We start from the raw sequence: 24,900 nt of genomic DNA, 5'->3' as shown, positions 1-24,900 counted from the left end.
ATTGTCACGTCTACCGTTGCCGACGGTGGAAGAAGACCTTGCAGTGGATCCAATGGAGTTATTCCACTCGACCATAGTCGAATGTCTCCCTGTGACGAATGCAAACATAGAAAAGGAAACACGGAATGACCCGACACTATCACAGGTCTATGATTTAACGGTGAAGGGATGGCCAGCACATGGCGAACCACTGCTGCCAGCATTCTCGCCGAGAAGAGAACAGCTGTCAGTGTGCAGAGGAACCTTGATGTGTGGATCCAGAGTAGTAATTCCACCTAAGTTGACGGATAGAGTGCTCAATGAGCTTCATGAGGGTCATCTGGGTGGGGTAAAAATGAAGAGCTTAGCCAGAGCGTTTGTGTGGTGGCCGGGAATCGATAGAGAAATCGAAGAGATGACCAAGCGCTGTGCAGGATGCCAGAAGGTCCAAAACGCCCCACCACAAGCTCCTCTGCATCCATGGGAGTGGCCCTCATCTCCATGGCAAAGGGTGCACATTGATTTTGCTGGTCCCTTCATGGACTCGATGTTTTTAATTGCGGTGGATGCACATTCAAAGTGGCCAGAGGTAATAAAAATGTCCTCAACCACCACGGAAAAAACGATCACAGTTTTACGAACCATATTCGCCAGGAATGGGCTGCCTGAACAGATTTGCTCTGACAATGGACCACAGTTTGTGTCTGAAGAGTTCCGGAGGTTCTTAAAGAACAATGGTGTTAAGCATTACACATCTGCCCCATATCATCAGGCCACTAATGGATTGGCCGAGAGGTTTGTCCAAACATTCAAGAAGGCTATCAAGGCAATGTGTAATGAAGATATACCCCTACAACACAAGGTGGACAACTTCTTGTTTGCCTACCGGAATGCGACACATGCGGTTACCAACCAAACTCCAGCCATGATGTTCTTCAATCGAAGACTACGATGCCGCTTGGATTTGGTTAAGCCAAACGTCCGAAGAGATGTGGAGAACAGGCAGTTTCAGAATATGAATGAAAGGCCGACCAGGAGTTTTAAGATAGGTCAACCAGTTTTGGCCCGGGACTACCGCACTGAGAAATGGCAGCCAGGAACGATTTGTACACGACAAGGACCTCTCATGTATACCGTGGACGTTGGGGAGAGCATTGTAAGATGCCATGCTGACCAGATTCTAGAGTCACTGGAAAACGTCAACTCCACACCACGATCTGATACACCTGGTAATGAAATCGACGTTCCAATTGCAGCTACCGCAGAACCGGTAATATTGGAAGCGGATGAACCAAACAACGACATTGATCCCGACTCAACATTGCCAGAAGAACCTGATACCCCAAAGAGGCGTTATCCAGACAGAATCAGGAAGCCTCCTCAAAGACTGAACTTATAATTGCTTAAACTTAACCAATGTATCTAGCAACAGTAATTGTGATTGTAATTAGTTATCATTTAGTTGTTAAATGTTATGTACTGTTTATCTAAAAGGGGAGGAATTGTTGTGTATGTACCTTTAAGAGAATAACTGGTCTCAGACTGCAGTACCGGCAGTGACCACCCCTGTATAAAAGGCGCTAGTGAGCCTCTGTGTTTTTAGTTTCACTGTGGACTTCCACCAGTAAAGACTTATTTTGTTCACTCCTGCTGTCTGTGTCTCAATTATTCGTGGACGTAACACTTATGGCCTCAGCAGCTGAAGACGCGGCCTCTAATGATGGGGGCGATGAAAATCAGGGATGCGCAAGAGGCCAGAATTGGAGGAGCGCAGTTATCTCGGAGGGTTGTAGGGCTGGAGGAGGTTACAGAGATAAGGAGGGGTGAGGCCCTAGAAAATTTAAAATCTGATGCATGATGTGGTGGCACCAGTTCAACTGCAAAGAGAACTGGCCTAGTATCACCTATCCTCCCCATCCAAAGAGGATCGTCACCAGATGACCAGTGCTCCGGACAGTAAAGGGAAGAATATTGAACAGAGATAAAACTCTGGCTTGCTGCTCAGACGTAGGTACAAGCACATTGGGCCAAATGATTTTCCTCCGTGACAATATGTCTGATTATATGAATTTTCAGAATGTGCCTGAAGAGAATTGAAGCTTCCTAAAAGTGGCTTGTTTTTTCATGGACTGTGCACATTCCTAGTGTCTACATGGAATCCTATCATGTGTAACTGTCCAATTACTCTGCTCCTCCATGTGGAATTTCTGCCTATTCGTTAAAATTTGTTCTTTCACCTGGAGAAATCAATCTACTCTTTCAGGTGGGGTGATTGACCAAATCGACTGTAGATTAGTAAAACATTAAATAAAACTTAACAAATTAAATAAGAATTTGATTGGCTGGGGTGATGATGCACTCCAGTCCCCGCGGCGCCCACCGGTCACGGAAGGCCTCAAGTATGCTGGCAGACACCATGTGCTCCATCTCCAGGAGAAATCGGTCTAATGTTACGCCTCCTCCTTCTGAATAAATCAATAATACTCTGAATGGAATTACCTAAGTTTTCCTCTTCTATTTCTGCCTCGATTCCCTGAGTGAGATTCCTTAATTGCAAACCCATTTTAATCTAACCCGCCTGTTGGGAAACTGACAAGATTGGGTGCAACGCTGGTTTTACACCCCTTCCCATTTTACTTTCTTTTGAAGTCAGCCAGTTGCCTGATCCCGTGGGTTTCCCGCCCAGTGAGTTAAAAATTCACCCCACAGTTTCACTGATTGTCTCGCTGTGACACAGCTGTACACTGATTGGATTCACTCCTTGCTATTGTCATTACACTAAGAATGAAGGGGGTCGTTCGGCCCGATTGCCTGCCTCTCTTCTGCGGCCACGTTCGTGCCTGGATGGCCCTGGAGATGGAGCAGGCGGTGTCCGCCAGCACGCTCGAGGCCTTTCGTGACCAGTGGGCACTGCAGGGACTGGAGTGCACCATCACCCCCGGAAACCACATTTTAATTTACTTTGTTAAGTTTCATTTAATTTTTTTAAGTTACAGTTTATTTGTTTATGGTCCATACAAAAGAGTACACTAAGAATGATGCTTAATGAAGGGTCCCAGTGTTGGATCCGTGATTCTTAGAGTATGATGTTTTCCCAATAACTACACGGAGGCTGTCACTTAACAATCAACAGGTGTTTACTGGAGTAGGGTAGTCTCAAGACTGGCAGTACAGAGGCATGCTCAAGGCTTATATACCAGTGTGGTTACTGCCGGAACGACAGTATACAGGAGCTGTAAAAGTAGTTCTCTCTTAAAGGTACATACACTACACCCAGCAATGTGGGTCACAGTGGTGTGGGTCACGGGTCGGAATGTTGTGGGTCACAGTGATGTAGGAAAGCTACAGACAGGAGATATTCCGTGGCCCCCTCCTCCTGGACCCAGACAGCTGTCTTATCTCTAACCTTGGTATTGTCTGCTTATCTATTCAAAGTACCTCAAGTCTCTTTCTCTCAGAACAATCCAAAGCATCAATGATATGCATGATACCATTCATCCTTGGTCAAGCTTCTCAGCATGACTTCTGATTTTAGTCAAGTTCCATAGTCCTTTGCTCTAGTGCTGTTTCAATACAAACTACCCATTTCTCGGTAAGCTGTCGATCCCGAACCAGCCCACCTGTAATTTTGTCTCGCTTCTGATTGACTGCACCTGTGTTATCCTCCATTTATCGATCATACTTTAATCTATCATGCACTTTTACCAAGCCCAATCCTTTATCCATCCCACAGTTCCCGGGCGAGCGGCTCCCTCACAGTTACTGCTCCATAGACCATACTTACTTAGCCTTGCTGAAGGGCAGACACCAAAAAGGTCTATGTCTATGTTTCATGTCTATTCTTTTCGTCTTCCTTAAAAACTGGTATAAAAAGTCCAAAATGAAAAGTCCAAATTCCTTCAGGCCAAAGCCCCGATTTTAACACGGGGCGGGAATTGGGCAGGCAGGGGACGTGGCATGTGGCAGGATTCTGCTGAGGTTGCCAGCGTGAGGCCCGGGTGGTTTTAACTCCTGGGCCTCATTTGAATTCCTTGAGTCAGTATCCCACCCGCCTGGCAGACGTGGGCACAATGTCAGATGGAGGAAGGCCGCTGCCCATAAACCTGAGTTCATCCAAAGCTCTGCAGCCCGTGTCCCAACTCGCACCAAGTCCCGTTCACCTATCACCGCTGTGCTCGCTGACCGACATTGGCTCCCGGTCCGCAACGCCTCAAATTTAAAATTCTGATCCTTGTTTTCAAATCCCTCCGTGACCTCACCCCTCCCTATCTCTGTAACTTCCTCCAGCCCTACAACCCTCTGAGATTGCTGGGTTCCTCCGGAAGCAGATTTCATAATTACCACTGGCCCATTACACAGTAGAACACTGGATCTGAAATCTAAGTAGTGAGGTTAAAGAAAAAAAAGCACTTGGATTTATATAGCACCTTTCACAACCCCAGGATATCCCAAACCACTTTACAGCCAATTAAGCACATTTTGAAGTATAGTCACTATTGTAATGTAGGAAAAGCGGCAGCCAATTTGCACACAGCAATCAGCAATGTCATAATTTCACATAATCTGTTTTTTCGTGATGTTGGTTGAGGGATAAATATTAGCCAGGACATCGGGGAGAATGCCCCTACTCTTCTTTGAAATAGTGCCGTGGGATCTTTTACGCCCACCTGAGAGAGCAGACGGGGCCTCAGTTTAACCTCTTATCTTATAAAATTGTAAATTTTAGGTTGAATCACATCTGCATTCAGACATCTGGAAGTTTGCATATTTAAGCTTTGCATTCAATGAATCTTGTGATGTTCAGGACATGCCTTTGCTGATAGCATTTGTGTGTACGTGAAAGAATAACTGCTTGACATTGTGTCATTAAAAGATGGAACCCAAGCATGGTTATCAAGGAAGCCCTGATGTCTGTTATTCAGAAAGCCAAGGTACCATTACAGAAACTCACTGTCATTGCTGCGGATGGGGCACCACAACTTTGGGATCAGTAAGCGGGTTGGTGCGACTCTTTATCATATTGCTGTTTGTGGGAGCTTGCTGTGTGCAAATTGGCAGCCGCGTTTCCCATATTACAACAGTGACTCCACTTCAAAAGTACTTCATTGGCTGTAAAGCGCTTTGAGACGTCCGGTGGACGTGAAAGGCGCTATGGAAATGCAAGTCTTTCTTTTCTTTAAAGCTGATGACAGCTTTTCCTCATTCTGTGGATTTCATGCATCATTCATCAGAAGTAGCTGCTGTCAAAGTACCTGAACTTCAAGCACATCGTGAAAGTTGTTTTGGAAATTCTGACGTTGGAATCTGCACAAAATCACTGCCAATTCAAAAATCTGATTGAAGACTCAATCACTCAAGTCTCCCTTCAGACCGAGCACTCCCCTTGTCCAGTCTCTTCCCACCTACATCCGCGACTCTTCGGACGCCCTCCGCCACTTTAACAGTTTCCAGTTTCCCGGCCCCAACCGCTTCCTTTTCACCATGGACGTACAATCCCTCTACACCTCCATCCCCCACCCGGATGGCGCTCCGCTTCTTCCTTGAACAGAGGCCCGACCAGTCCCCATCCACCACCACCCTCCTCCACCTGGCTGAACTTGTTCTCACATTGAACAACTTCTCCTTTAACTCCACTCATTTCCTCTAAATCAAAGGTGTTGCCATGGGTACCCGCATGGGTCCTAGCTATGCCTGCCTTTTCGTGGGCTATGTGGAACAATCTTTGTTCCAGTCCTACTCGGGTCCCCTCCCTCACCTCTTTTTCCGATACATTGATGACTGTATCGGTGCCATTTCCTGCTCTCGCCCCGAACTAGACAATTTCATTCACTTTGCCTCCAATTTCCACCCTTCCCTCACCTTCACATGGTCCATCTCGGACTCTTCCCTTCCCTTCCTCGACTTCTCCGTCTCCATCTCTGGGGATAGGTTATCGACCAATATTTACTACAAGCCCACTGACTCCCACAGCTACCTGGACTACACTTCCTCCCACCCCGCTTCCTGTAAGGACTCTATTCCATTCTCCCAGTTTCTCCGCCTCCGCCGTATCTGCTCCGACGACGCCACCTTCCACACCAGTGCTTCAGACATGTCTTCCTTTTTCCGCAACCGAGGATTCCCCTCTACTGTGGTTGACACTGCCCTCGACCGTGTCAGTTCTATCTCACGCACTTCTGCCCTCACCCCTACCCCTCCCTCCCGGAACCACGATAGGGTTCCCCTTGTCCTCACCTTTCACCCCACCAGCCTCCACATTCAACGGATCATCCTCCGGCATTTCCGCTACCTCCAAAGTGATCCCACCACCAAACGTATCTTCCCCTCCCCTCCCCTTTCAGCATTCCGCAGGGACCGCTCCCTCCGAGACACCCTAGTCCACTCCTCTATCACCCCAAACAGCCCTTCCTCTTCGCCTGGCACCTTCCCGTGCAAGCGGAGGAGATGTAACACCTGCCCCTATACCTCCCCCCTTCCCACTGTCCAGGGCCCCAAACACCCCTTCCAGGTGAAACAGCGATTTACTTGTACTTCTCGCAATCTAGTATACTGTATTTGCTGCTCACGATGCGGTCTCCTCTACATTGGGGAGACCAAACGCAGATTGGGTGACTGCTTTGCGGAACACCTCCGTTCAGCCCGTAAGGTTGACCCCGAGCTTCCGGTCGCCTGTCATTTTAATTCACCGCTCCATTCCCACTCGGACCTCACCGTCCTTGGCCTCTTGTATTGTTCCACGGAAGCTCAACGTAAACTCGAGGAACAGCACCTCATCTTCCGATTAGGCAGTCTGCAGCCTTCCGGACTCAATATCGAGTTCAACAATTTCAGATCATAAGCTCGGCCCCCATTTCATTTTCTCTTGTAATTGTTCCACTCCTTTTCCCCCCCCCTTTCCTTTTGTTTCTCTCTCACACCTGGCAGCTATCTTTTGCCCTGCCAGTACACTTTACACCTAATCCCAGCCTATTACCATCTCGTCTAGCTTCTAATCTCTTTTACTTCTTTTGTCCGATCGCAGCCCTGCCTCCGATCTAGTTTCTTTTCTTTCCAGTTTTGAAGAAGGGTCCAACCCGAAACGTCAACTCAAATTTCTCTCCACGGATGTTGCCTGACCTGCTGAGTTTTTCCAGCATTTTCTGTTGTTACTTCACCATGAGGCTTTCTAGAGGGAAAGTGATCACTCATGTTTTTCAACTGCTCAGTCCTGTGTAAGAAGTCATGGAGGAAAAGGACAGACCCTCGGTGGGTTTTGGATTTGGCCTTTCTAGCAGTCATGTTGCTGCATTTGGACAAAGGAAATCTGGAATTGCAAAGAAAGAGGAAGCTGAAGAGCTACAAACAACAATGATTTGCATTTATATAGCGCCTTTAATGTCGTAAAACATCCCAAGGCGCTTCACATGAGCATTATCAAACTAAATTTGACTCCGAGCCACATAAGGAGATATTAGGACAGATGGCCAAAAGGTTGGTCAAAGAGGTAGGTTTTAAGGAGTGTCTTGAAGGAGGGGAGAGAGGTGGAGGGGTTTAAGCAGGGGATTCCAAAGATTGGCCCCGAGATAGCTGAAGGCATGGCTGGCAAGGGCAGGACAAAGGAAATCGGGGATGCACAGGAGGCCAGAATTGGAGGAATGCTGAGTTCCTGGAGGAATGTAGGGCTGGAGGAGGTTACAGAGATAGGGAGGGGTGAGGCCATGGAGGGATTTGAAAATAAGGATGAGAATTTTTAAAAGGCCAGAATCAGAGGAATGGAGAGTATGGGGAATATTATAGGGCCGGATGAGGTTACAGAGACAGGGAGTGGCAAGGCTATGGAGGGATTCAAAGACAAGCATGAGAATCGTAGAGTAACTTGTTTTGCTACTGGTAGTAGGGTTTTGTTATTTAACTGAAATTATTTATTAATATTTTATTAATTGTTGTTTGTGGGATTATTGCAATTTTTGGAAACTAATACTGTGCCATAGGTAACACTGAAAATATTTATAATAGTATATACCTGGTACATTTTAGTTTAAGACAATTGGACGACAGATATGGCTGCCATGCTGTTGCTGGCATTCCTGAACATAAATGACCCGGCCTCAATAGAGCTGATGGCAATGGAGGCCCACTTCTAGTGCTGGTCTCCCAATATCAGAGTTGTCATGTGTGGCTCTTTCTGTCAGTCACTTGTTTGGCCACAGGGGTCAGCCACATGGGACTAGAGTCACATGTAGGTTCCCTTCCCTGCAGGACATTTACAACGATAGTTAAATTGGAAAGGGAAGCTTTGCTCAAGTTGTGATGAGTGAGTGCAGCAGAGTGTAGTCACTCAGCATAGAGACAGGGTGAGGGGTAATTTTCAACTTACCGCTGGGGCGTAAAATTTGCGTTGGGGGTCAGGTATCCATTATAAAAATCAGGCAGTTTCTATAATGAGTACCCAACCCATAACCTCAATTTATGCTCCAGTGCTAAGTTGATAGTTAACTTTCCTGGTGCCAGCCCACAAATTATGTGATTTACTGAATATAAGTTCACAAATTCCTATGGGGGATTGTGAACTCATCATCTCTGGGTTACCAATCCAGTTCCATAATCACTAGGCTACTGTACCCAAGTACACAGCATTGCTGGATGGTATCCAGCACAGTAAGTCGGAATGGCTGGCAGTATAACATGTGGCCTTGGCTAGAATAATTCTGCTTTTCTTCTGTTTCAAACTTTTTCTTTGTGGCTTGTATCTAATTGAGTCAGTAAAAAAAAAAGTGCTCCATTCAAACTTGGTAATCAAGAGGGAGAGGGAGGTCAGAACTTGCCCTGGATTGGATACAGTAGAGGCTGAATGGGGCCATATCTGCGCTGATGCAAAACCAAGAAAATATAAGTGGCTTCAAAGTTGTTAAAGCAGCTTTATTTTTTTAATAAAACATGGCAGTGGGCAAAGACACTTAGACTTGAGAAAGGGTGACGTAGGATGGTGGTGCGCTATAAACACAGCTTTCATGAATATGAGTACAATTAAATCACATTTAATATTTAAATATTTAACTCACAATAGAAACACACAGAGGGTAATTTTCAACTTACCCCTGGAGTATAAAACTGGCTTTGGAGTTAGACGCCCATTATAGAATATGCCCGATTTTTATAATGGGCACCCGACCTGACCAACAAGGCCAGTTTTACACTCCAGCAGGAAGTTGAAAATTCAGAGGCAAGAGTGCTACCATTGAGCCAAGAAGGGTGGTGTGCAGGGAACAATCAGGAGTTGGTGGGGGCTTGGGAGTTGGGGGAGAAAGAGAGGGAGACAGGAATGTGGGGTCCAGTCACGGGGTCTCAGAAAGAGAGGGAGACTGGGGAATTGGGGTCAAGGCACGGGGGAGAGGGAGATTACAAATCGCTCCCCCTCCCTTCAGTTTCCCCTCTTCCTCACCCTCGGTTTCCCCTCTTCCTCACCCTCGGTTTCCCCTCTTCCTCACCCTCGGTTTCCCTTCTTCGCCTTCTCGTAGGAGGCCTCCTGGCTCCTGAAACCTCTTGCACTACAGCTGCTGGCGCAAAACCACAAGCAAAGGTAGTCAACTACAGGAGACGCAACCTTTAAAAGGTAAATAACATTTGCAGACATCACATGATCAAACATCCAGGAATGCCTCCAACCAGAGTTAGCAATCCTTGGCTCCAGCAGAGAGCCAGCACTAGCCTCTTTCTGTGCTATTAACCTGTATGAATTGAGGTTGGGCGATCTGATCTATGCTAAGCTCTTGTGCCACCTCCCTATAAACACCTGGGTACTAACCATCATGGACATCGGACAGGCTGAGACCTGGTGCTACCTGAAGTCTGGGCAGCCCAAGGGAATTTTTGTTGAGGCTTCTAGAGGCCAAAGAGTCTGGGGGCAATTGTATTGAATGTTCAGGATGTTTGGGTGGTGTTGAGGCCCACTTTTGCCAGGAGGGAGCTCTGACTGACAGATGCTGCTAAATGTAGAGTTAGTTCAGTGAGAGAGTGCCAGGCCCCAGCAACAAGCCAGAGGGAACACTGCGTTTCCTGTACTGTAAATATTATTGATTTACCTGTAAAATTTATTGTTGTATTTATATTGTTGACCATAATTGGTCAATGAATGTAATGGATTTACTATGTAACTGTTGAGTTGTATAAGTACTGTTGTACTTGAATGTTAAAATTTAAAAAAAAAGGACAACAGGTTATACTAAGCAAAAATGAGGAGTTACTAGATTGCCAGTAGGACTGGTATGTATTGTTTTTTACTATGGGTACTTGTATTGTTGACATTGTATTTGTCTGAAAAAATGTATTATTCTATTTGTACTGTTAATCTTAAAGCTGTTTTTTGTTAAGGTTAGCCTTATTGTGGTTGATGAATGTAATTGTTAAGTCTGTGTGTTATAGTGAGAATTACTACACAGACCACAAGAGTAAATTTTAACAGGTCTTTACTCGTCGAAGGTCAGGGCGGAACTGCCCAATAAATCATTACACAGCACTTATATACCGGTGTGGTCACCACCGGTATTACAGTATACAGCAGCCAAGATAAAGTAGTGCAACTCTTAAAATAGTTCTCTTAAAGGTGGAACGGTTACATACACCACAATCCTCCCTTTTTAGCTTAACAGTATATATTCCCCATTAACATTACATAATAACATATATACACAACTTCATGTAAAAACAGTTCACAGATTCAGTCTCTCTGGAGGCTTCCTGACTCGGTCCGGATAACGCCTCGGTGGTGTAGTAGTTTTCGGTGGTGTAGTAGGTTCTTTTGGCAAGGTCGATTCGGCTTGAATGCCAGTGTCGGGTTCATCTGATTCCAGTATCACCGGATCGGAGGTAGATACTATGGGTATCTCTGCTTCATCATTAGGCGTATAGAGTTGTGGAGTAGGTTGTCCCTTTTTGGATGACTCTATGATCTGATCAGCATGGCGCCTTATTATGCTTTCACCAATGTCCACGGTATACATCAGCGGTCCTAGTCGTGTGCAAATAGTTCCAGGCTGCCATTTCTCGGTACGGTAGTCCCGGGCCAAAACTTGTTGACCTATCTGGAAGGTTCTAGTTGGCCTTTCATTCATGCCTTGAAATTGCCGGTTCTCTACGTCCCTTCTGATGTTTGGCTTGATCAAATCCAGCCGGCATCTTAGTCTTCTATTGAAAAACATCATGGCGGGAGTTTGGTTTGTAACCACATGTGTTGCATTCCTGTACGCCAACAAGAAGTTATCTACCTTATGTTGTAGATTTATGTCTTCATTACCCATGGCCTTTATGGCCTTCTTGAAGGTCTGAACAAACCTTTCAGCTAATCCATTGGTGGCAGGATGGTATGGGGCGGACGTGTAGTGCTTAACCCCATTTTTTTTTAAGAACTTCCTGAATTCTTCGGACACAAATTGCGGTCCATTATCAGAACAGATCTGTTCCGGCAGCCCATTCCTGGCAAATATGGTCCTTAATACTGTGATGGTTTTTTCCGTGGTGGTGGAGGACATCTTTATTACCTCCGGCCACTTGGAGTGTGTATCCACCGCGATTAAGAACATTGAGTCCATAAATGGACCAGCAAAGTCGATATGTACCCTTTGCCATGGAGATGAGGGCCACTCCCATGGATGTAGTGGGGCTTGTGGTGGGGCGTTTTGGACCTTCTGGCATCCTAGACAGCTCTTGGTCATTTCTTCGATGTCTCCATCGATACCTGGCCACCACACAAACGCTCTGGCTAGGTTCTTCATTTTCACTCCACCCAGATGCCCCTCGTGAAGCTCCTTTAGCACTTTATGCTGGAGTTTGGGTGGAATCACCACTCTGGATCCACACATCAAAGTTCCTCGGCACACTGACAGCTGCTCTCTTCTTTGCGAGAATGCTGGCAACAGTGGTTCGCCATGTGCTGGCCATCCCTTCACCGTTAAATCGTAGACTCGTGAGAGAGTCGGGTCATTTCTCGTTTCCTTTTCGATGGTAGAATTTGTTACTGGTAGACATTCCACTATGGTTGAGTGGAACATCTCCACTGGGTCCACTGTAGGCGCCTCTTCTACCGTTGGCAACGGTAGGCGCGATAAACCGTCAGCATTCCCATGCTGTTTTGATCCTTTGTATTCTATGTCATATTGGTGTGCCCCTAGGAAAAGGGACCACCTCTATAGCCTTTGCGCTGTCATAATGGAAACGCCCTTTTTAGGGTTGAATATGGATACCAACGGCTGGTGGTCTGTCAGCAGTGTAAACTTCTGGCCCTGCAGGTAATGATTAAACTTCTTTACTCCCCACACCAGGCTGAGAGCCTCCCTATCTATCTGAGCATAGTTGCGCTCAGCGGAGGTCAATGATCTGGATGCAAATGCAACTGGCCTTTCCAAGCCATTTGGCAACTTGTGTGAGAGTACTGCTCCAATACCATAAGGAGAAGCATCACAAGCTAAACGAATAGGTAGCGTTGGGTTGAAATGAGCCAACACTTCCTCTGAGGTGATCAATGCCTTGCTTTTGCGAAAGGCCTTCTTACAGTCCTCGCTCCACTTCCATGGTACTTCTTTCTGCAAAAGAGCATTCAGCGGGTGCAGCACCGTGGATAGATTTGGCAGAAACTTATGGTAATAGTTAATCAACCCTTGGAATGACCTCAACTGGGATACATTTTCCGGAGCGGGAGCCTTCACAACAGCTTCGATCTTGTCAGGTGACTTGTGCAGCCCCTCCTGGTCAATGACATGACCACAGTACGAGATCCGTTTCTGAAAGAACTCACATTTCTGGCGATTAACTCGAAGTCCATATTCCTTCAATCTGGTGAGCACCAGTTTCAAATTTGCAAGGTGTTCCTCATCGTCATCTCCTGTAATCAGGATATCGTCCAAGTAACATTGAGTGTTTGGAATTCCCTGTAATACCTGCTCCATGGCCCTCTGCCAAATTGCTGGAGCCGAAGCCACTCCAAAAACCAGTCTATTATATCGATACAAGCCTCTGTGCGTGTTGATTGTGAGATACTGGCGCGACTCTTCCTCAACTTCCATCTGTAAGTACGCTTGCGCCAGGTCTATCTTGGTGAAGTGTTTCCCGCCAGACAATGAAGCAAAGATATCCTCAATCTGCGGAAGCGGATATTACACCGTGTGAAGCACCGGATTAACTGTGATCTTGAAGTCTCCACAGATGCGGACCTTCCCCGGTTCCCCTGGCTTGTTACTCGATGAACGCTTCATGACGGGAACAATGGGTGTGGCCCACTCACTCCAGTCCACCTTAGACAGTACTCCTGAACGTTCTAGCCCTTCCAGCTCAGCTTCCACAGCAGGTCGTATCGCATAAGGTACCGGTCTGGCTTTGAAAAATTTTGGGTTTGCATGTTCTGCAATCTTGATTTTTGCCTTAATTCCTCTTAGTGTTCCCAGTCCCTGTTGGAACACCTCTTTAGCCTCATCCAATATTCTGGACAATCGTTCAGGTTTGACATTTTTTTTTCTGGAATCTACCGTCATTGCTTTTAGGGAGTGCCAGTCCATATTTATTTTCCTGATCCACTCCCGTCCCAGAAGTGGTGGACCTCCCTCAGGTAGTACATATAAGTCCATTCCTTGGTGTTCTTTGCCCTTGTGTATCACCTTGACTTTTATCTTTCCGATGGGGTATACTCTTTGCCCCGTGTATGTCTGCAATACTATCTCCGTATCCCGTAGGGGAATATGTGTGAATAACCTTTTGTAATCTTGCTTATTCATGACCGTCAACGCCGATCCGGTGTCCAATTCCATCTTCACTTGGACTCCTGCTATCTGCAGTGTGACCCAGATAGTTTGTAGGTCAGCTTCCTTACTCACATTGTGAATTCTCAGACTACCCAGTTCCTTGCTGTTGGAGTCTGAATCCAAATTCTGTTCATCCAAACTCTTCTCAGCCACCTTACGTACCTTTCTGCACTTTTCCTGCGGTGACTTTTTGTTGCTGGTCTTCTTTCCTGACTGGCATACTTTAACTATGTGACCAAGCTTGCCACATTTTCTACATTCCTGGTTTTTAAACCAGCATTGGTTCTGATCGTGTGTTGTCTTTCCACAACGATAACATTTCGTTGTACCCAAAGCCATTTGATCTACGCTGCGTACCGCTGCCTTCAGCTGCATTTCCGCAGTGCCTCTCGCTGCGGCTTCGTGCGATGCTGCAATAGCGACAGCCTTATCAAGTGTAAGATCATTCTCTTCAAGCAGCCGCTTTTGTGTTCCTTCTTTCGACAATCCACACACGAATTTGTCTCTCAGTGCCTCTGTCAGACTTTCCCCAAACTGACAGTATTTCGCTAGCTTACGCAGTTCAATTAAATACTCCGCGTTGCTTTCCTCTTTCAGTTGCGTTCTCGCATAAAATTTAAATCGTTCCGCTAACATCAGCGGTGTGGGGTTCAAATGATTTTTCAGGACAGCAACAATTTTAGTGAAAGTCTGATCCGCCGGTTTAGCTGGTGATAGAAGATGCTTCAATAGCCCGTATGTCTTCGCACCCATTGAGTTTAGTAAGGTTAGTGCTTTATCTTCATCTGATATTTTATTTGCCTTACAATATATCTCAATGCGTTCTACATACGTGGCCCAATCTTCAACATCGGGATCGAAATCGTTGATGTTACCACGCTTAGGCATCCTCGCAATCTTCTTGAGAAACAAAAAGAAATTTTTCTTTTATTTTTTTTTCAAAATGGCGGTTTCCCGCGCTTGTCTTCTTCCCCCGCCTACGAAAATGGCGGCTTCCCGCGTTTGCCTTTCTCCCCCGCTGGCTGTAATGGCGATTGCCATATTGCTGCGTTCGCCCTCCCCAGCGGTTTTCAAATCGTGCCTCCCAGCCCCTCTTGCAGTCCGGTCCTTTCCCCCGGCTGCGGCTGAGTGCTCCGCGGTTTTTTTTAAATTTTCTCCCGCGCCTTACGCTGACCCGGTCGCTGCGCCTCGCGGCCTCGGTAGCTGCCCGGCCTTTTTCACCGGTCGTGGTCAAGCTCTCTCTCGACGCTGTTGCGTCTCCCAGCCCGCTTGCAGCCCGGTCTTTTACACCGGCTGCGTTTGCATTCACCGCGGCTCCCGTGCCTTACGCTGCCCCAGTCTCAGCGCCTCTGGCCCCAACTTCTGTCCGGCTCTTTTCCCCCGGCCGTGGTCGAGTTCTCCGCCCTTATATCCTCCGTTTTTCCCTCCCCTACTTCACAGCCAACGTGGCCGACTTGCTGCTCGTCGCTGATCGGCTTACCCACCACCGTGATAGAAGGGATGATCACTGCCTGTTGCTGATGGAAGACTTCATGTCAGGATTCTTCCTTTGCTCTTCAGACCTGCGTCTTTTCTCAGCAGGATGATGAGGGCGGATGCCTCCTCTCAACGCCCGTCAACTGCCTTGGATGTATCTCTGCCGCAGGGTAAGATCGTACTCATCGCCACTGTTAAGTCTGTGTGTTATAGTGAGAATTACTACACAGACCACAAGAGTAAATTTTAACAGGTCTTTACTAGTCGAAGGTCAGGGCGGAACTGCCCAATAAATCATTACACAGCACTTATATACCGGTGTGGTCACCACCGGTATTACAGTATACAGCAGCCAAGATAAAGTAGTGCAACTCTTAAAATAGTTCTCTTAAAGGTGGAACGGTTACATACACCACAGTAATGGATTTATTAATGTAATGTATATATACCTTATTAAGGGAGAGAACTACTTTTTACAGCTCCTGTATACTGTAGTACCGGCAGTGACCACACCTGTATATAAACCGAGTAGTGATCTGTATAATTAGTTTTAGAGTAACCCTCATTCAGTAAACACCTGTTGAATCGTTCCCTGCAGTCTGTTGTCTGATTATTGAAGGACACAACATTAAGATACACTGACAGAACAATTATGAAGTTGATGTTTTGTAACAAGTACTACCAAATAAAAGGTCAACCCAAAAAAAAACACTGCGTTTCCACAGCAACAGGAGCAGCAACCAGTCGGCCGCGGTGCATTATGGGGGATGCAGTCCTCTGTTGAGGGGCGTGGCCAGGCTGCTGTCCCACAATGCAGTAGCCCGGGCGAAGCGCATGCCGGGAGTTGCAGTCCGCGGTCTCGACGTTTCCCTGAGGCCAGGAGACGGGGGCCTGAGCGCAAGACTACAACTCCCGGCGTGCGCCAGGGCTCGCAGCCCGCCGCTCAGAGTGGAGCCGAGCCGGGCGGGGTGGGGCAACGGAGACTGAGACGGGCCACCACGCCGTGGTGGGAGAGGGAGGAGCCGGGAATTGGGCCTGGCGCCTCCCTGCACCCCAGCAGCTTCCTGGGCTGGGCCGCGGCTGCACTTCCGCTTTCCTCCGACATTCGGCCGCGGCTTGCCCTGTGTGCGCGCGCGCGCCTGTCCGCCCACCTGCCCGCCCAGGGGAGTCCGCAGGCAGCACAGCCCCTACCGCTGGAGCAACGGCCCTGCAGTCCGGGTGAGTGAGGGCCGCGGCAGCTGGGTCCCTGCAGCGGGACGGCTGGTTCACCGGGGCCGGTACCTGCACCTGCACAGTATCTTCAGCCGCGTCTGTGTGAAGAAGCTCGGGGTCAGGGAGGGGTTGAGGCATGGTCCAGGGGAAACCTGGGGCCGAGATGGTAAATGCAGGGAAATCTGGGCCCGGCCTGGATCCAGGTGGGGAAATCATTATCGGGGGCGCTGCCTGGGGTCAGAGAGAGGAGGTGTGAGGGGGTCTCGGGGTGAGGGTGGGTCAGGGAGAGGGTGTAAGGGGTGCCTTGGGGGTCAGAGAGAGAGAGTATGAGGGGGGGCGTGGGGGGTCACAGAGTATGCGGAGGGGGGTGGGGGGCCAGGGAGTATGAGGAGGGGTGTGGGGGGCCAGGGAGTATGAGGAGGGGTGTGGGGGGCCAGGGAGCGGGGTGTTGGGGGTCAGAGTATGAGGAGGGGGTGGGGTGGGGGAGGGTCTCTGGGTCAGGGAGTGTGCGCAAGGAGTGCCTAGGGGATCAGAGTGAGGTGATGTCTTGGGGTCAGAAAGAGGAGGTGAGGAGATCTTGGGGTCAGGGAGGGGTGAACTGTGTTGTAGTCTGGGTGCGGAGCATCTCTGGGTCAGGGAGAGCTTGTAATTTTTTGGGAAGATGGTGTGAGAGGATCTTGGATTTGGGGAAGGTCTCTTGAGATCAGTGAGGAGGTTCTGGGTGTTTAGTGTAGGGAGAAGCAGTGAGGGGTTGTCTCCGGATTAGGGAGAAGCTGTGTGGGGGTGTTTCATGTAGGGAGAAGTTATGAGTTGATGGGGAAAGCATGTATTGGATCACTGCTCGGGTCTTGTGAAACAAATTCCTGAATCTCAAAATTGTACTGCAAACTTCATAGAATCTGTCTCTACCATTTCCTGACTCTACAGCACTGGAAAACTTTGAGTGGAAGTGCAACAGAGCAGTATAATTGTTCAGTTCTGCATAATAGGAGATGGCACTATTAGAAACTTATGCTCAAAATTGTTGCACAACAGCCAGAATTTTGATTCTGAAGGAATTGGTTTGTGTAGTATATATATGTATATATAGATATATATATGTGTGTATAATAGATATTAAATATTCCTAGTGTTTAATCAGGATACCGTAAACCCACTTGATCTTCCGGCATGGACTCGATGAGCCGAATGGCCACCTTCTGTGCCGTAATGACTCTCTGATTATTGGTGTGGGTGGTTAAATTATCGTGGTTAAATTATCTGAAGTGTTAGTATGATTTGAGCAAGTGCTGATTTTATTCAGGAACATGATTTTGATGGAAAACTGGAGCTGGAAGTAGCAGTCGGACGAGGGGAATATTAGGATCTGCCAATACACGGCTGACTGTACCCTCTCGGTCTGGTCGTCACAGACAGCATGTACATGGTGATACCTTGTCCATAAAGCACCTGACCTGATAATGGGAATATAATTTGCACCAGTAGTAGTGGTGTTGCCAGACATGGAGCAAAGCAGAGGTTTCGTGTTCAGTCAAGACTCTAATATTTGGTGCATTCCAAGCAGGGCTCACAGGCCTGAACCTGCTCTCTTTCTTTCTTGATACACTTCCTCAAAGTTTCATGGGCCTACTTCTCTTCAGAATACGAGGATGTGAAAACAAACGGGCTGGAATTCCCATGTTTCCTAATTGTAATGAAAAACTAAGTGTGACTATAAAGTATTATTTGCTTTGATCAGAAATTATGATGTATTGAAAGAAAGAACAAAGTTTCATATCACCTTTTACATTCTCAGGGGGCCCCGTTAAGATTTTTAAAGTGATACTGTTATAAATGTAGTCGCCAATGTGTGTACAGCAAGATACCACAAACCACAATGAGATAAATAACCAGTTAATCTGTTTTTGGTGCTGTTGGTTGAGGGAGGAATGTTGATCAGGACACACGGAGATCACGCTGCTCTACTTCAAATAGTGTTGTGGAATCTTTAATATCTTCCTGACCAGGCAGATGGGGCATCGGTTTAATATCTCACTGGGAAAAAAGGCACCTCTGACAGTGCAGCAGTCCCTCAGTACTGTACTGAGGTGTCAGTCTAGATGTTGTGCTTATGTCCTGTAGTGGGTCTTGAACCCACGACCTTCCGAATTTAGGCGAGAGTGGTTGGACTGAGCCAAGCTGATGTTCAATAATTTTACTTCCATTGTCTTATTGCCTTCATCCTCACGTTATCTGTCCTCGGTTGTGTTGAACCGTGTGCCTTGGTGACTTTAGTTTGATGTTAGATGGTTATGTACAACACGAACAGTGGCTCAGTTGGCGAGTGCACCACTTGCTGCAGTCATTGGCTGTGTTTGCAAGGCCCAATCCTTAGTTTGACTTGAGGCAGAGGTGGGTTTGTTATGATTAGCCTGAGTGTTCGGACGCGGGTGAACGGTGGGGCGTGGCGGGGGGAAAGTCCATCATGGTTTGATCCAGACATCCTGTGCTTTTTTTTTTAAAGTGGGTTGTCCAGAAAGTTTTTAAATTGTGAACTGGACATCAAAAGTCTGTTCTCAAAATTTAAGTTCTGTATTTTTCCCCACTTCTGTGAAATGGCAGCATCTGTGGTCCCAGCAACAGTTTGGTTTATTGTTGCCTGGGAGGTAATGAACTTTACTGACAGTGTTTGGTGTTGTGGCTGGGTATTGGCTGCTGCATTTCACATCATCTCTGGCGGCCTCTTTTGAAGTACATCATGGAGATTCTGCTCAGTCCAGTCTTGGACACCAAAGGGACGTGACCCCGGTTTCAGTGACCCCTGCTACAAAGTGTGGGCTGGGGGGGTGGGGGAAAGAGGTGAGGGTGAACGTTGGGCATTGGCTTAAGGGCAGGAGTGGATTTGATGTTTTTATTCATTAATGCGATGTGGGCGTCACTGGCATAGCCAACATATATTGCCCATCCCTAATTGCCCTTGAGAAGGTGGTGGTGAGCTGCCTTATACAACTGAGTGATTTGCTTGGCCATTTCAGAGGGCAGTTAAGAGTCAACCACATTGTAGGTCTGGAGTCACATATCGACCAGACCAGGTAAGTGCGGCATAGTTCCTTCCCATTAGTGAACCAGATGGGTTTTTATGACAATCTGGTAGTTTCAAGGTCACCATTACTGATACTAGCTTTTTATTAAATTTGAATTCTTCAGCTGTTCTGGTGGGATTTGAACTCATGGATCATTAGTCCTGGCCTCTGGATTACTAGTCCAGTAACATAACCACTATGCTACCATGCCCCTACAATCATATAGCACAGAAAGAGGCCATTTGGCCCATCGTGCCTGTGCCGGCTCTTTGAAAGAGTTATCCAATTAGTTTCACTCGCCCGTTGTTTCCCCATAGCCCTGCAAATTTCTCCTTTTCAAGTATATAACCAGTTTCCTTTTGAAAATTACATGCTCCTCGTGATTAAATAGCCTGCCATCGCTCATTGGACTCACGCTTGGGTTGGGCATCTGCAGAGCTGTATCCCAGTCTTGAGCCTTTTCCTTCAGGAGAGGGGGGGCTGGGATTTTGCCTAAGAGATTGGGGGTGGAACATTATTAGAAATGTGCCTAGTGTTCTACAGATTCAAGGAAAGAACTTGCCTGCTTGGGAGAGGCTGAAAGGGCATAGTGACAGTAGAGATCCCATCACATAACTCAAGCATGGGCACGCTGCCTGGAGACTCTCAATGCTCCAGTATCATGAGACAGCATGGATGGTTGGGTCCTGCTTTATTTCTACATTATTTCCTACATTACAACAATGACTACACTTCAGAAGTACTTCATAGGCTGTAAACGCTTTGGGATGCCCTGAGGTTGTGAAAGATGCTATATAAATGCAAGTTTTTTCAATGCAACTATCGACCAGTTAGCCTAACATCTGTCATTGGGAGCATGCTGGAGTCCATCATTAAGGAAGCAGTAGCAGGACATTTAGAAAATCATCATAAAGTCAAGCAGAGTCAACATGGTTTGATGAAGGGGAAATGTAACGAACAGGGTGGATAAAGGGAACCCAGTAGATGTCGTGTATTTGGATTTCCAGAAGGCATTCGATAAGGTGCCACATAAAAGGCTACTGCACAAGATAAGAGCTCATGGGGTTGGTGGTAATATATTAGCACGGATAGAGGATTGGCTAACTAACAGAAAACAGAGTCTCGGGATAAATGGGTCATTTTCAGGTTGGCAAACTGTAACTAGTGGGGTGCTGCAGGGATCAGTGCTGGGGCCTCAACTATTTACAATCTATATTAATGACTTGGATGAAGGGACTGAGTGTAATGTAGCCAAATTTGCTGATTATACAAAAGATAGGTGGGAAAGCAATTGTCTGGAGGACGCCAAGAATCTCCAAAGGGATATAGATAGGCTAAGTGAGTGGGCAGGAATCTGGCAGATGGAGTATAATGTGGGAAAATGCGAGGTTATCGACTTTAGTAGGAAAAATAAAAAAGCAAATTATTATTTAAATGGGGAGAGATTACAAAATGGTGAGGTACAGAGGGACCTGGGGGTCCTTGTACATGAATCACAAAAAGTTAGCATGCAGGTACAGCAAGTAATTAGGAAGGCAAATGGAGTGTTGGCCTTTATTGCAAAGGGAATGGAGTATAAAAGTAGGGAAGTCCTGTTACAACTGTACAGAGCGTTGGTGAGACCGCACCTGGAGTACTGCGTACAGTTTTAGTCTCCTTATTTATGGAAGGATATACTTGTATTGGAGGCAGTTCAGAGAAGGTTCACGAGGTTGATTCTGGAGATGAAAGGGTTGTCTTATGAAGAAATGTTGAGCAGGCTGGGCCAATACTCATTGGAGTTTAGAAGAATGAGAGGGGATCTTATTGAAACATACAAGATTCTGAAGGGGCTTGATAGGGTAGATGCTGAGAGGATGTTTCCCCTCGTGGGGGAATCTAGAACTAGGGGGCATAGTTTCAGAATTTTAAATCTGAAATGAGGAATTTTTTCTCTGAGGGTCGTGAATCTTTGGAATTCTCTTCCCCAGAGAGCTGTGGAGGCTGGGTCATTGAATATATTTAAGGTGGAGATAGACAGATTTTTGAACAATAGGGGAGTCGAGGGTTATGGGGAACGTGCAGGAACGTGGAGTTGAGGCCAAGATCAGATCAGCCATGATCTTATTGAATGGTGGAGCAGGCTCGAGGGGCCAAATGGCCTACTCCTACTTCTTATGTTCTTATGGAGTGCTCTTGGCTTTGGGGCAGTGCTAACTCTGCAGGAAGCAACATTTAAGCCTCAAATCCTTTTGCCCCTCTACTAGCTTAATAAAGCAGTGCGCTGTCACATTCCCTAGCATTCTCAAGGCTGTGAACTTGCACAGTGGTGATGAGATGACCGCCTACAGGACCAGAGCACGGAGGGACTGATTGTGGTAATCAGGTACTGAGGACTGTTCGTGGCAACCAGGTTCATTGGGTATTGGCCAAGTTCCAAATGGGGATACCAGCTGATGGAGTTTGAATGGCAGTGGCTGTTGTAGTTGGTCTGAGGTGTTGCCGTTTGATGCAAATGTCTGAAGTTCAATACAAGCAGTGTTTGCCGCACGTGTTGGAATTCTCTGAGCTGCTGTGAGTGGGCAGAGTTCGGGGTCATTCAGCTCGGGTGGTGGTGCGGGTTTGATCCATCGCCAGGAATGGCAGGTGTGAGCAGGCCCCTAGCACACGGCTTGTAAAGGTGTCGAATGTATTGTGCTGTGGATTGCAGTCTCTTTGCTGTACCTAATGCGGTTTTGTTGCTGTGCCTGGGCAGGATGTCATTAACAGGAACTGACGGCTCTTTGTGCTGTTGTGTACTCGCACAGCTTCCTCTTTGGCCTCCACTGCCCCTTGCACAAGTGGAGAGCTTTTAAGAGTAGGAAGCGAAGTTCAGGAGAAATGCTGATCGTTTACCTGGAGGCAGCCAGAGGAAGTCTGCATGACAGAAACTCCCCTTGGGCTTGTACTGTTCAAAACTACATATATAACTTGCTCGCTTGACTGCAGAACCTCCCCTACTCTCTGCTCTGATTGAGTAAACGACTTCCTTTATCTTTCATTGCGTGAGGCTTTTAGGAACCTGCTAATACAGATTTTGATTTGAAAACTGTTCCTCTAGGCTGAAGGTCAGTATTTTCTTGCGGCAGTTAGTTTTCAGGCAATGTTGAAAGAGAAAGACTGTCTGATAACACCAGTCCGGCCCATATCCTGTTAGCGACAAGCTATATGCTTGGTGATTGTTCTAGTTTGTTTAGTTATGTTCAAGGTGGTTGTAGATTGCTTTGAGATAAATGTTTTGTTGCTGCTGTTCTGTAAGGTACAAAAGCTGTGATTTACACCTGCAGTTTGGTGCCAGAACTTTGTGTCACCTTGGCATATTGGTACGATAGCAAAATACTGCAGATGCTGGAAATCCAAAATAACAACAGAATGCTGGAAAAACTCAGCAGGTCAGGCAACATCCGTGGAGAGAAATTTGAGTTGACGTTTCGGGTTGAAACCCTTCTTCAAAACTGGAAAGAAAAGAAAATAGATCAAAGGCAGGGCTGCGATCGAACAAAAGAAGAAAAGGAGACAATAAAAGGTATTAGAAGCCAGATGAGATGGTAATGGGCCCGTGGAGACAAAAGGCAGCTGAGATTAGGTGTGAAGTGTACTGGCAGGATAAGGACAACTGCCAGGTGAGAGAGAGAAACAAAAGGAAAGGAGGGCGGCGGGGGGGGGGGGGGGGAAGGAGGACCCACAACAAAGGGGTGGAAAAAATTTAAAGGAAAAAAGTAAGAGAGACCAAGGTTATGATCTGAAATTATTGAACTCGATATTGAGTCTGGAAGGCTGCAAAGTGCCCAATCGGAAGATGAGGTGCTGTTCCTTGAGTTTACGTTGAGCTTCTGTGGAACAATACAAGAGGCCAAGGACGGTGAGGTCCGAGTGGGAATGGAGCGGTGAATTAAAATGACAGGCGACCGGAAGCTCGGGGTCACCCTTACGGACTGAACGGAGGTGTTCCGCAAAGCGGTCACCCAATCTGCGTTTGGTCTCCCCAATGTAGAGGAGACCGCATCGTGAGCAGCGAATACAATATACTAGATTGCAAGAAGTACAAGTGAATCGCTGTTTCACCTGGAAGGGGTGTTTGGGGCCCTGGACAGTGGGAAGGGGGGAGGTATAGGGGCAGGTGTTACATCTCCTGCACTTGCACAGGAAGGTGCCAGGCGAAGGGGAAGGGCTGTTGGTGATAGAGGAGTGGACTAGGGTGTCTCGGAGGGAGCGGTCCCTACGGAATGCTGAAAGGGGAGGGGAGGGGAAGATGTGTTTGGTGGTGGGATCACTTTGGAGGTAGCGGAAATGGCGGAGGATGATCCGTTGAATGTGGAGGCTGGTGGGGTGAAAGGTGAGGACAAGGGGGACCCTATCGTGGTTCTGGGAAGGAGGGGCAGGGGTGAGGGCAGAAGTGCGTGAGATAGAACGGACACGGTCGAGGGCCGTGTCGACCACGGTAGAGGGGAATCCTCGATTGCGGAAAAAGGAAGACATGTCGGAAGCACTGGTGTGGAAGGTGGCGTCGTCGGAGCAGATACGGCGGAGGCGGAGAAACTGGGAGAATGGAATAGAGTCCTTACAGGAGGCGGGGTGGGAGGAAATGTAGTACAGGTAGCTGTGGGAGTCAGTGGGCTTGTAGTGAATACTGGTCGATAACCTATCCCCAGAGATGGAGACGGAGAAGTCGAGGAAGGGAGGAGTCCGAGATGGACCATGTGAAGGTGAGGGAAGGGTGGAAATTGGAGGCAAAGTGAATGAAATTGTCTAGTTCGGGGCGAGAGCAGGAAACGGCACCGATACAGTCATCAATGTATCGGAAAAAGAGGTGAGGGAGGGGACCTGAGTAGGACTGGAACAAAGATTGTTCCACATAGCCCACGAAAAGGCAGGCATAGCTAGGACCCATGCGGGTACCCATGGCAACACCTTTGATTTGGAGGAAATGAGTGGAGTTAAAGGAGAAGTTGTTCAATGTGAGAACAAGTTCAGCCAGGCGGAGGAGGGTAGTGGTGGATGGGGACTGGTCGGGCCTCTGTTCAAGGAAGAAGCGGAGCGCCCTCAGGCCATCCTGGTGGGGGATGGAGGTGTAGAGGGATTGTACGTCCATGGTGAAAAGGAAGCGGTTGGGGCCAGGAAACTGGAAACTGTTAAAGTGGCGGAGGGCGTCCGAAGAGTCGCGGATGTAGGTGGGAAGAGACTGGACAAGGGGAGAAAAGATAGTCGAGATAGGAAGAGATGAGTTCCGTGGGGCAAGAACAGGCTGAAACGATGGGTCTACCAGGACAGTCCTGTTTGTGGATCTTGGGAAGGAGGTCAGAAAGTGCTGGGTTTGAGCACCATGCCAGGACTGGCAGGGAATTCTATAGAAATTACAGCACAGAAGCAGGCCTTTCAGCTCA

At 47.4% G+C, this 24,900-nt stretch overlaps 1 protein-coding gene across 2 annotated transcripts in view; it reads left to right on the top strand.

The window, feature by feature from the left end:
• The first annotated feature begins 16,196 nt into the window (after positions 1-16,196).
• LOC147116078 (serine/threonine-protein kinase PAK 2-like) overlaps positions 16,197-24,900 on the top strand; it is a 65,465-nt gene continuing 56,761 nt past the window's right edge. The window contains exon 1 of one of the 2 annotated variants that reach the window (XM_085990790.1): positions 16,197-16,442. The gene's annotated coding sequence lies outside the window, so the exon portion shown is untranslated. Of the gene's footprint in view, positions 16,443-16,511; positions 16,603-24,900 lie in introns of those variants that run through there. The other variant, XM_085990792.1, reaches the window with a different exon arrangement.

This window comes from Somniosus microcephalus, chromosome 6 (genome assembly GCF_052327205.1).
Source record: "Somniosus microcephalus isolate GS21.2 chromosome 6, FLI_Smic_1.0, whole genome shotgun sequence".
Lineage (NCBI taxonomy): Eukaryota > Metazoa > Chordata > Chondrichthyes > Squaliformes > Somniosidae > Somniosus > Somniosus microcephalus.
This window is presented reverse-complemented; position numbering and strand designations above follow the sequence as displayed.